At 42.8% G+C, this 13,330-nt stretch overlaps 1 pseudogene across 1 annotated transcript; it reads right to left on the minus strand.

Moving 5' to 3' along the window:
- Positions 1–952: 952 nt before the first annotated feature.
- Positions 953–2,588, minus strand: LOC308233308 (beta-catenin-like protein 1; annotated as a pseudogene). The gene has a single exon. The product of its transcript is annotated as a beta-catenin-like protein 1 (transcript).
- Positions 2,589–13,330: the final 10,742 nt, after the last annotated feature.

Below are 13,330 nucleotides of genomic sequence, written 5' to 3' on the forward strand. Positions count from 1 at the left end.
GCTTTTATTATATAGGATTATATAAGATAGTGATTTATAGATTACTAGGTATGTTGCCATGCAAGTATTCTAACAACTTGGGAAGTAGGTTAGAATGTTTTTATTTCACAGATAGGTTAGACAAGGAAACTCAGGAGGCTAAATGACCTTGTCAAGATTTCAAAGCTTTTGAGTGGAAAATCCAGCATTGAATACCTGTTGTGCATTATACCCAGGCACAGTATTAGTTTCCAAGACCCCAAAGATAAATAAGATGTGATCTCTGCTCTTGAGAAGGTTAGAAACCAGGAAGGGAGGGCAAAGAACAAAAAGTTCAGTATGGATAATGCAAGGAAGAAACTAAGTATGATAAGAGAGGTACTGATAAGAGAAGTATAATTGAGTGGGGCTGATAAGACTTTAAGGAATCTTTCCATCCAAGGGCATTGGAATTGTAGCTGGAAATGGTTGAAGCCAAAAGCAGATGATAAGATCCAAAAAAAATGCATTATTGAATGTGGGCATTTCAGGTAGAGGTGACTGGCAGCTGGGAAAAGATACTTTGCCAGGAGAAATCCTGCTGGCTAACACCTAACTTGTATGAGTTACTCTGCCTATGATGTACAGTTTTCTGTTGTTAAATCAAACCAGTTGGCCTATGTTTTAGATTAGCGGTAGCCAACCACTGGTGGTCCCTGGGGTCGGAAAGGTTGGCAAATGCTGTTTTAGAGGCAAGTGGCTAAGTATAGATTGGTCGGTGAGTGGATTAAAACACCATCCTTAGAAGGTTCCTACTGGGGAAGTGTGTTTTTTTGTGTTTGTTTGTTGTTTTTTTTTTAAAAAAAAAACACTAGTTCAATTTGTCAGAAAGTCACATTGATCCCAGTAGAAACTGGGAGGAAGGCCCTGAGAGTGTCGGTGCAGCACATGGCAGGCTCTAGAAGTTGACCAGCAGGCCCAGGATGTGCTTCTACTAGCTCTCCCAGAACTCCGGGCTCCGGCCGTCCCCGATGCTCTCCGCCTACTCCTGATGATGTGCCTGACCATGTTGATGGAGCTTCCTCTCATGTTTAAGATCTGGTGAACACTCTGCCGAATCTGGGGGACCCTGGCATTGCAGATCTCCGCCATGATGTAGCAGATGTGCTGGAAGACAAAGAGCCCTGCGTCCAAGCGCCAGAGGTAGAACTCATCTTCAGAGTCACTGTCTAGGATTTCCCCTCGCAGGACTCTGTCATGCTTTCCCCCTTCAATCTTCTTGTCGGCCACCTGTATCGCATCCAGATATTTAAAATGCAGCTCCATCATTTTGTCAACCTTCTCGCTGCCGTTTTCAGTGAATTTACTCAGCAGTCGGGTTCGCCGTTGCCCTCTCAGGTTCCGTAGGAGGGAAGCCAGGATTGAACAGACTGTGCTCTTCATGTTCCTTCTCAGTGCTCCCCACTTTCTTGATCCTCTTGGGAGATTTCATAAAGAGAGGAAAGATAGTTCTTAAGCCCAGAATGCCACAAACATATGGCAACTGTCTGTACCCTCGGGCCCAATCATGGCATGGTCCAGCACCTTCAGGGCCCTGCTCCTGGAAATCTTCTTTTCCGTGAGCATGAGATTCATCAGCTGAAGACCCTGGCACTTCAGGAAGCGCTCATGATTGGAAGTGAGCATCAAGCAGGAAGAGAGCAAGTCAAACAGATTCTCCATCATCTCCTGCTCCTCCACAGTGCTAGGATTGTGTCTTTTAAACACGAATAACTGCTGAAGAAGCACATCGATTCCGTCCAGCTCCCCAAGAAATTCCCTGTTTGCATCACTGTCCTGCAGCAAGATGGCCAGCACTTCACTGCAGTACAGCTTGTTGGCATCGAAAGGCATCTTTGCCTTCAGCCTCTTCAACAGCCACCGCAGAAGACCCTGTTGGGCGGCCTCCACACACATCTGGGCCGGAACTCAGCCATGTTTTCCACAAGAGCCAGAGTATTGTGCACGCCCTGCGCCTCCTCTTTCACAGACTCCTGCAGGCGCTCCAGATTCTGCATGAGCAGTGCCACCAGAACCTCGATGAGCACTTCTGCTCCCTCTTCACTCTCATGGAGGGTGTCTACCTCTGTTAATTCCTGAAGCAGATCGACCACAGCTATGGACACATCTGTATTATCGTGTCCAAGCAGCCCTAGAAGAGACTGAACAGCATTCAGCTCCACGAGGAGGGGGTACAGGTCTGGCCTGGTGGCTACCACGTGCATCTCGTGAATGATGTCATTGAGGTCCAGCTAGGATTCCATAAACTTCTCGGGTTTGTCTGGAAACTTGATCCGCAGCTCTTGATTTTTGTATGACCTTTTTTCAAATGTAAGGAACATTTTCTTCACTGAGCTTGCATCCAATGGTTCCTCCTCTTCCTCTTTCTCCTCACCCTCTCTGTCCATAATCTGAAGCAGCCTTTTTTGGTCATCTGCTGCTTTTCCCACCGTCATTCCCTCTTCTCCTAAGCGGCCACGTTCTCCAGTACCAGCTTGTTTCCTGGGCCTTTTCAGCTCTTCCTCTTCCTCATCCCGGGGACGTTTTGTGCCCCCGTTGGGCTGGTAGCTGAGCAGTTCGCCCACATCCATGCTTCCAGGCGCAGCTCACGCGGGTAACTATGGCTCCTTGCCTCCACTCACAACCAAGCCGTGGTCCCTTCAGGAGCGCTGCAGCCACACTGCCAAAGCCCAGAGCGGGGACGCAGAGCCAATGAGGTAAAGGGTGGGAAACCCAGGAGCCAGCCACACAGTGGTTAAAGGCTGTGCTGCCATGAAGCACACTGCATTTGTGACAGGGCTGCTTCCTCCCTGAGCCTGAAGGGGGTGGGGAAAGGGGCGGAGACTTGAAGGAGGGCGGGGCCATAAGAGAAAAAACCTTGGGAAACAAGATTTATTGGGTTTCCCAGGAAGAGATCTCTCATGTTCCTTCTAGGCAATTTTATCCTCATTTCACAGATAAGGAAGCTAAGATATAGAACTGCACCGTCCAGTACTATACCCACCAACCACATGTGGCTAATGAGAAGCTGACGGTTTGTCAGTGGATAGAGAGTCAACCTGGGGACCAAAGGGTCCCAGGTTTGATTCTTGGGCAAGGGCACATTCCTGGGTTGTGGGCTCAATCCCCAGTATGGGACATGCAGGACACATCGGATCTATCGTTTTGTCTCATCTTTGATGTTTCTATCTCTTCCTCTCTGTAACCCATAAAAATATATTTAGAAAAATTTTTTTTAAAAAAAAGAGAACTTGAAATATGGCTAGATTGCATTGAAATGTACCATAAAGTAAATAAAATGCTCACTGGATTTTAAGACTTCTATTGATTACATATTGGAGTGATATTTTGAGTCAAATAAACTTATAAACTTAATTTCACACATTTCTTTATCCTTTTAATGTGTTTGGTAGATGTAAGCTACATAGGTGGCTCTCTTTGTGGCTTGCTTCCATTGTGTTTGTGTTGAATAGTGCTGGCTCAGAAAGTACTAGTATATTGCCCAAGGCCATACAACTATTACTGGCTGAAAACCTGTTGGTGATCAGATTTTCCTCTTTGGGCTTCTGTTTACTCATTTATGCAAGACCTGGTGGAAAGTGGATGATCATGTTTAAACCCAAGAAACATATAAAGGTTTTCTGTAGGAGAAAGTTGCCCATCATTGGAAAGAATAACTCAAAGAGAGCATCTGAGCGCCTGTGACTGGAATTAGGCTCTCTCTTCAAAGGGTGTTAAGCCTATCCCTCACTCCCCTTAGCCATTAGCCATCTGTCCTTCGGGTTTATGTTTGTCTTAGTCTTTCAGGCTCTAGGGTGAGGGGGGAATCATACACTGGGTGGCTTATAAACAACAAATTTATTTCTCACAGTTCTGGAGGATAGGAAGTTTAAGATTAAGTTGCTGGTAGTTTCATTGTGGGATGAGGGCATGTTTTGTAGGTCCTAAATATGCCTTGGAACTGTGTCCTCCCATGGCAGAAGGAGGTGAGGGAGCTTCTCCTGCCTCTTATAAAAGCACTAATCCCATTCATAAGGGCTCCACCTTATGACTTAATCACCTCCCCAAAGCCCCACTTCCTAATACCGTCACCTAGAAAACTAGAAATCAACATATGAATTTTGGGAGGACACAAATATTCAGACCGTAGCAATATTTATAACCCAGCTCAGCTGTCACCTTCACCTTCTAGTTAACTCAATTTATTCCAGAATTAATTGCTTTCTCCTTCTGAACCCAGAATACTTCTTTGATCTCTATTCATGGCTATTGGGTCTCTCTGCTATTTATTATAATTGTTGTCTACAGATCTGACTCCCTCACTAGACTGTGGGTTTCTTAAGGGTAAGGACTGTGTTAAATGTCTATCCATTAGTGCCTTCCTAGCCTAGTATTATTTTCATGAGAAGGGTTCAGGAATGTTGATATGACCTCCTTGTTGAATAGTTCAGTAAATTAGGAGTTAATTTGTGGCTTCTCAGTTTCTATAACATTGTTCTCTTTTTCAACAATTAGGTTTCCTGGGCCCTCTGTAACTCTCTGCACTTTGCCAGAGGGGCTTCATATGACTTCTTATATAACCAGGTCATAGGTTTCAACCACAGACACATTATCCTTCACCTGATATTTCTTGCATCATTAATAACCAGTATCTCTTTCTGTTTAGTACTTGTGTCCTACTTTGAGTAAACCAATAAAGTCAACCAGGGTTTATGAAACACATTAAGGAATAATGCTTTATATAAGGATTCACTGCAGGATTGCTTTTGAGAGTCAGTTCCTGTTATGTTCTTTAATATTTTATTTTTAAAATAGTTTGAAGAATGCATTTATAAAATAAAAGGCATACCCTGTATTTTGAAGATTATGAGTGGATTTGTGTCTTGATATTAGTTATCCCTTCTTAGTTTCTTGATTGCTTTGAGTTAAGTCCACTTACCTGTGACCATTATAGGTTTCTGATCCTATGATTTCCTTGCTTTTATGCAGACTAATTAAGACTTCAGCCCTAATTATTACTAGAAGAGCACCTCACAAGTGAACATCTGTTATTCTTTTATACCACCTTTGAACATTTTTCCGTATTTGAAAAATTTACTACCTTGTAAATCATTGCCTATCAGTATAGAAGTCAAAAAATTGCTTTTTTTGCCTTTCCTTGTAGTCAGGGTTTGGGTATGTGTATTTGGTGCTTGCAGGCAGGGAAAGTATTGTCACCGAACTTCAGATTGGAAGTTAGTGCTACAAATAAAAAGATACCTGGGGAAAAACACACTGTGGTAAGGATGGTGGTAATTATACCTGATTTTCTGAAGCAACAGAGCTTATACCCAATGGCCATGGCCATGTAGAGAGAGGGTGGCTGTGAGGCCTTAGGTTAGCCAGGGAGACAGTGATAATTTCAACTGAAGCAGCATATGGTGTGATGTCACCATGATTCCTGGCTCAGAAACCTTTATTGTGCTTCTCTGGCTCTTCAGAAAATTCTGTGAGTGACCTAGTATTATTTAATGAATTATTTTCTGTTTAAACTTGCCAGGGTTAGCTTGTATTATTTGCAACTAAAAAAACCCTACTGGATATAGAACCTGTATTATGGCCGATGCTAGTTCATATTGTTGATTCTGTCTCTGGAAATGGCCTGCTGTGGTAGAAGGGACACAATCCTGCTGTGTCTTATGTCTCTGTAGAGTAGCTAGATTCTGTGTTGTTCAGTCCTGGAGACTTTAACTTGAGCTCCCCCATCTGTTAACCCTTCTCCATCTCCATTGCTGTCACCTGAGGCCAGGCTATTATCATTCTCTCCCTGTGCAGCTGCAGCAGCCTCCACGCCTCCATCCCTCGGTACAGTCTTGACCTTCAGAATCTATCGTCCATATTACAGCTAGGGGAGCTTCCTAAAGCATGCATTTGATTCTGGCATTCCACTTCATGGACCCCTTTAATGTCTCTCTAATATTCTTCAAATGAAATATGAAGTCCCCGATGTGGTTTTAATAGTTTAGTATTATAGCTCTGTTTACACTTCAAACCCGATATCTCACTTCTCTGTTCCTCCTACTTTATGTTCCAAATACATTGGGTTCTCAGTTTCTTGAACATCATCCTAACCTTTGTGTCACTGTGCCCTTTTTGCTTGAACACTATTCCTCCCTTCATTCAGCCTTGTTTTGTTGGCTTATTCTTTACAATAGGCAAGGTATCACTGGCTGCTGTAAAATAAAAATCCAAACCTCACAAAAGGCAAGATTTCATTCTTATTAATGGCTGAGTAATATTCCACTGTATATATATGCACCACTTCTTCATTTATTCATCTATTGATGGTCACTTAGCTTGCTTCCATATCTTGGCTATTTTAAATAATGCTGCGATGAAATAGTGGTGGATATCTCTTTTCGAATTAGTGTTTTGAATTTCTTTGGATAAATACCCAGAAGTGGAATTGTTGAGTCATGTGGTAGTTCTATTTTGCATTTTTTGAGGAACTTCCATGCTGTTTTCCATACTGGATGCACTACTTACTTTTGTTTTTTAACCTGAACACAACTTATTCTGCTTCTGCTTGTTCCTTTACTTGGTTCTATGGGGAAGCTCTATGAAGGAAAAGCCCAGAACAGTATCTTACTAGTACATGTAGCAAGTACTCAACAACTTTATTTTTAGAAAATGGTTGAAATTATTGAAAGAATATAAACTGGAAAACTGTGGAGAACATAGAGCAAAGTAGTTTATGTCCCAAAGGCACTGAATAATAGAAGATTAAAGAATTACTTGGTCCTCAAAGACTTAACCAAAAGAATGAAGACATTTCTTGAGTGAATTGATTAGAAAACTAAGAGTAGAGTCAACACAGTTAGAAAAGATTAATGATACGTTTTTGTTTTTTTTTTAAACTCTGGGTGTCACTAAGAAGTCCAGGGTGACATAAAGGTGAAGTTTCTTAAGAAAAAAGTGAGCTTGCCCTAACCGGGTTGGCTCCGTGGGGACTGAAGGTTCCTGTGTTTGATTCTGGTGCAGGGCATGTACCTTGGTTGTGGGCTCAACCCCCAGTAGGGGGCGTGTAGGAGGCAGCTGATCTATGTTTCTCTCTCATCGATGTTTCTAACTCTCTATCCCTCTCCCTTCCTCTGTATAAAAAAATAATCAATAATATATATATATATATATATATAAAGAAAAAATGAGCTTGTAATTTTCTGAGGAAGATTATATACTCAGTGCAATAGAGAACAGAGCACCATAACGGCTTTCATGTCATTTTACCTACTGAAATCTGACAGACTAAATTGACTGATTTTATCTGTCAGTAATTATTTTCCATGTTTGCATTTGGTGCCAGGATCAGCTTGGATCTCTCCCTTCTTTTCACATATGAAGAGAGGATCACTCATTTGTATATTATTTCAATGCTTTCTGGAGAGTATCACAGTGTTTAGGGGTAGGAGCCCAAGCAGTTACCTGGTTCAATTCTGTGTCCCCTGTCAGGCTCACCTTTGTTTTCTTCCCAGCATCTGGCCCATGTTTAGTAAATATTTATTCAAAGAACAGTATTGACTCTCATAAAAGATGGAAATCTATCCTGTTTTTAAATATATATATACTAGAGGCCCGGTGCACAAAATTCGTTCATGGGGTGGAGGTCCCTCAGCCCAGCCTGCACCCTCTCCAATCTGGGATCCTCCAGGATTGGGCCTAAACGGGAGGTCGGACATCCCTCTCCATCTCCAGGACTGCTGGCTCCCAACCGCTCACCTGCCTCTGCCTAATTGCCCCTAACCGCTTATGCCTGCCAGCCTGATCAACTCCTAACCACTCCCCTGCCAGCCTGATCAATGCCTAACTGCTCCCTGGCCAGCCCAATTGCCTCTAACTGCCCTCCCCTGCTGGCCTGGTCTCCCCCAACTGCCCTCCTCTGCCAGCCTGGTCACCCCCAACTGCCCTTCTCTGCCAGCCTGGTCACCCCCAACTTCCTACAACTGCCTTCCCCTGCAGGCCATCTTGTGGTGGCCATCTTGTGTCCACATGGGGGCAGCCATCTTTGACTACATTACTCTTTAAAAGAGTAATATGCAAATTGACCATCACTCCAACACACAAGATGGCTGCCCCCATGTGGTCAAAGATGGCTGCCCCTATGTGGACACAAGATGGCTGCCACAAGATGGCCTGCAGGGGAGTGGAATTGGGAGGGATCAGGCCTAGAGGGGAGGGCAGTTGTGGGCGATCAGGCCAGCAGGGGAGGGCAGTTGGGAGGGACCAGGCCTGCAAGGGAGGGCAGTTGGGGGTGATCAAGCCTGCAGGGGAGGGCAGTTAGGGGTGACCAGGCTGGCAGAGGAAGGAAGTTCGGGGCGACTGGGCCTGCAGGGAAGGGAAGTTGGGGGGGACTCAGGCCTGCAGAGGAGAGCAGTTGAGGGGGACCAGGCCTGCAGGGGAGGGCAGTTAGGGGTGACCAGGCCTGCAGGGGAGGGCAGTTAGGGACAAACAGGCTGGCAGGGGAGCAGTTAGGCATCATCAGGCTGGCAGGGGAGTGGTTAGGAGGTGATCAGGCTGGCAGGCAGAAGTGGTTAGGGGCAATCAGGAAGGCAGGCAGTCAAGTAGTTGGGAGCCATCAGTCCTAGATTGTTAGAGGGATGTCCGACTGCCCATTTAGGCCCGATCCCAGTAGGATCGGGCCTAAATGGGCAGTCGGACATCCCTCGAGGGGTCCCAGATTGGAGAGGATGCAGGCTGGGCTGAGGGACACACACCCCCATGCACGAATTTTGTGCACCGGGCTTCTAGTGTGTGTGTGTGTGTGTGTGTGTGTGTGTGTGTGTGTGTGTGTATTTGTTGATAGTATTACAGATATCTCCCATTCCCTCCCTATACCCCCCTTCTCCAAGCCACTACTGAAAGGACTTTAGAGACAGAAAGAAATCACTTTAGGGAAGGGGAGTCCATGGGAGAGAAATGCATAGCTCCAAGCCACCTGATTGTTAACAAGAATGTTACAAGATGAGGGGAAGAAGAAGAGGGGAGCACCAGGTGAGCTTTGAAACTTTAAAACTGATACCATGCAGGGAAAATAGTGAAGTAGGAAAGCACAGGGGACATAAAAAGAGGAATGATCCAATTAGAAAGTGTCAAGAACAGACAAAGAAGCTTCCAGCATTTATAAACCTGTAAACAAAGAGACTCAGAAGACTAGATTTTTACCATTTTATATTTGGAGAGGCTGTCCCAATTTGGGGACTCCTCCTCAGGGGGAATTTGTATACACTTGCAATAAACTTCCACATTTTTGTTTAAAATCTTTTAGTCAGAGCATTTTTTCTTCAAACTTCATAGGACAAGAACCTGTGAAGAGAGTCCAAGCTTGCCATTCCGCATATCCCTACCACACCCAACCTAGGCAATCTATCCTATTTAAAAATACAAACAGATATGCTTTATTTGAGGGTTTTTCATTCTTCCTTCCTTCCTTTCTTTCTTTTATTTTGAAATTTCAAATCTAACTCTGTCTATTATTTCACAAGTGTGACTTTCTATAGCTGATAGTGATAGTTAATTTTTTTCTTTTATTTATCATCTCAAGTGCAATAATACTTTACATGTAAAGACTTTTTAGTTCAACTTTAACACTATCTTCTCTGAACTTCAGAAATCTAACTACCTTTTTTTTTAAGTGATAAGTTCTGCAACTCTTGAATTTTTGCTACATGAAAGGGGTCTTTAAAGGGATCTCCTCATAGCCATCATTTCTTTGTGTTGAAATTTCTTCTTGACCTGTCTCACAGTCTAGGTTATGACTTATTTGAGAGCAGTGACTTTGTGTTATTCCTCTAGGTTTTTCGAGCACAGAACACAGTATTTGTCACATAGGAGAAGTTCTAGAAATGTGTATTGAATGCCTATATATTTCATTAGAGATAGAAAAGGTCAAGCCTTTTAGTACTTCTCTATCTATATGTCTTATAGTGCAGAGGATATAGCATTCTTAGACACTGAAGGGAATTTAGAAATCTTTTAAGTCCCCAAATTCTCTTTCACAAATAAAAAAACCCGAAGGCTAGAAAAACTGAACCCCACATTGAAATTCAAAGTGAGTTTCCTGAGGTCACACAGCTAGTAAGTGGCAGAGCTGAGACTTGAACCCAAGTCTCTAGCCCCAGACTGAACTCTTTCTATAACACTCCAGCTGTCCTGCTGGTGGGCATATTCTGATGGATTGTCCCAGGTGATGAATAAGAGCTAAGTAGGTCTCTTTGAGGAATGGGGGGAGGCAAGTGCATTTTTTAAACATTCATTTTAGCAGGGAAATGGACATAAATTGCTACTCAGAGGTTACAAAGGTGTGTTCAAACCTGCAGAAAAGAATAAGCCAACAAATGAAGACTGATTTACATTAGCCACTGCTCCCTCTGATCCATTACTTCAGATTTTGAGTTTGTCATTGAAAGCACAAAAGAACAGGAACTAAGGAAAAGTTTTTATTTAGGAAATTTAGTCCAGTCTGAAGCTGTGAAAATGCCAGTCTTGTTTCTATTGAGGGAGAAAATGTCCATTTACTAAGAGATTAAAATAGTGGCTATTTGCATTTTTTCCAAATAGATGGAATAATACACAGCCACATGAGAGAAATGCCTGTACAATCACAAGTACATAATAAACATAAGCCAGTAACTAAAAAACTATGAGAGGTAATTTACCTAACCCCAAGTCTACCCTGGCACCCATTGATGTGTTTGGAATCGCCTTTATTGAACTGAGCTACTGCTATGGTCTTTTGACTTTTTTTGAGTACAGTGCCTGGTGACTGCAGAGTTATTTTTGTGGTTGTTGTTTTAGCATAATAATTTCCAGGATATAGAGGTTCTACCTGCTACCTACTGACTGATCAGCAATAGGAAGAGTGTTTCTGAAACACATAATTGTTTTTTAAGAGTCTTTTACAATTGAAATGAAGGCAAGACATACAACGTTTTTGCTGATGCTTTTTATTCTATTCAAATTCAGTGTCCAGAGCTATTGGACATTGTGGCAATATATATACTTGACTAGGTCAGCCAGGGAAGCAATTCAGAGAACTTGTCAATGTAGCTCTTGTCTTTAGGTATCCCTTCATCATTTGACAACATCTAGGTACCCACTGAGGGTTCCAAAATCATTTCAGACCCACCAGTGTACCTGCATGACAAGCCATGGACTACATTTCTTTAATAGCTTCCACTAAGTATTATACACAGCTTAGTACAAGAGGTACTAAATATTTACTATTTTGTTATTTTGTCTTTAAAGTGCTTCCATTGACATTAGCCCACTTGATCTGTACTTCAACCTTGAGATGTGCAATCTATTGACATTTTACAACTACGGAAGTTGGAACTCAACGAGAGTAAATGACTTGTCTAAAATAACATAAAGAAACAATTCACAAAAGAAACATGAAAAATAATTAATGAATACATTTAAATCATTTAAATTTTATTAGTAATAAAAAGTGCATCAAACAGAATATACCATTTTCACTTATCATGTTAGCAAAAATTAGAGCAATATTGAGTATTGACAACAATGTAGGAAAACGGAAAACCCTTGTATACTTTTAGTATGAGTATAAATTAATAAAACCTTTTTGGAGGTCAATTTCTCAATATTTAAAAATTTCTTGAAAATTTGTAAAACTTTTGATCTAGTAGTTCTGCTTAAAGACATTTATTTTAAGAAAATAGTTTCACAAGATATTTATCAAGTGTTTATTAAAGCATTATTTATACTAAAGGAAAATAGAAGTAAACTAGAAATCCACCAATAAAAGAAAGGTTAATCAATGTATGTATTGGTTAATGTACATATATCAATATATTAGAATATCACTCAGAAATTAAATTGTCAATATTTGTCAGAAATTACATTTTTAATATTAGTATAAAAAAGTTTCTATGACATATTTTTAAGTCAAGAAAGCAGTTTACAAAATAGTTTGTGTCACGTGATTGCTTTTTGCTTAATAAACCATTATGGGAGGTTCAGATCAAGATGCACTGTAGGTAAATGTGGTACTTGAATTCTCCCACAACTACATCAAAATTACAACTAAACACAACAACCATCATTCAGAACTGCCTGAGAGCTAGATGAAGAAAGAAGTCCTACAACTAAGAATATAAAAAAGAAGCCACTTTGATACTGGTAGAGGGGTGGATATGTGGAATTGGCAGTTCCCACAACCAAGCGTGGCAGCTAAAAATCTGGGATATCTCAGCTGTGGAGGTCCCTCCCTGAGGCTTGAGGGATGCCAGCCCCACAGCAACCCTCCCAGGGTTTCATTGCTGGCAAGAGAAGTCCCCATAGCTTCTGGCTGTAAAAATCAGTGGGGATTGTGGCTGAGTGAAATGGAGGACTACTGGAGTCCCAGGCATTAAAGGGCCTACATGCAGACTTACTTGGTTCCACTTGCTCGAAGCTCCAGTACTAAGGCAACAGCTCAAAAGGCACCAGGGACCTGCAAGGAGGAACTTAATTGCCCAGCATCAGGGCAAGAGCTGGAGGGGAATCTTTCTCCCAGACAGAAGTGATGGCAGAGGCCATTGTTCCTTTTTTGAGTCCTCCCCCAGAGAGCTGGCATGTGGGTGCCATATCTGAGTCTCCATTAACAGGGCTAACATTGTTCACCCCATCCTGGTGATTCTCTGAGACTCCACCCTATACAACTAGTGAGCCCACTCAAGCCATTTTCAAACTGCCTATCTTATCTCATACTTTGGGCTTACCTAACACCTCTCAAACAAGCAGCATCTGGCTTTGGCATGGCCCGTACCTCTCACTAAGTGATCCCATGCCCAGCACAAGTAGCATCTGGTCTTGGTTTGCAGCTTGGCTTCTCCTGGGCACCTCCAAACCCAGTACAAATAGCTGGTATCTACATATTGCTTTGTAGCTTATGCTCGGTGGCCCTGGGCAGGGCACAGGTGGCAGCTGATTTGGCCCGCACCTTCTTGGAGGCCCCAGAGACAGCACAATTGATGGACAGTTTCAGCTCTCATTGAAGCACCATGAAACCACCTCCAGAAGCTACACACTCAAGGGGTAGACACAGCAGGCACTGGAGCCCTTCTGAAGTAAGTTCTGCTCCATGAGGCTGGTCCCTGCATAGCTGATCCTCCACAGTGGTCCTAGCCTGTGTTCATAGCTGATTGGCCTGGGGGTGAATTCCTCCCAGTGATGTGCCAACAGCAATCAAGGCTCAACTACAACAGGAGGGTGTACACAGCCCATGCAGAGGGGTGCACCTGGGGTGCACAGCTTGGGTGACTGGGGAGGCTATGCCATTGAACCCTACAGGAACCCT

The sequence above is a fragment of the Plecotus auritus genome, assembly GCF_963455305.1.
Source record: "Plecotus auritus genome assembly, chromosome: 9".
Taxonomy (NCBI): Eukaryota; Metazoa; Chordata; class Mammalia; order Chiroptera; family Vespertilionidae; genus Plecotus; species Plecotus auritus.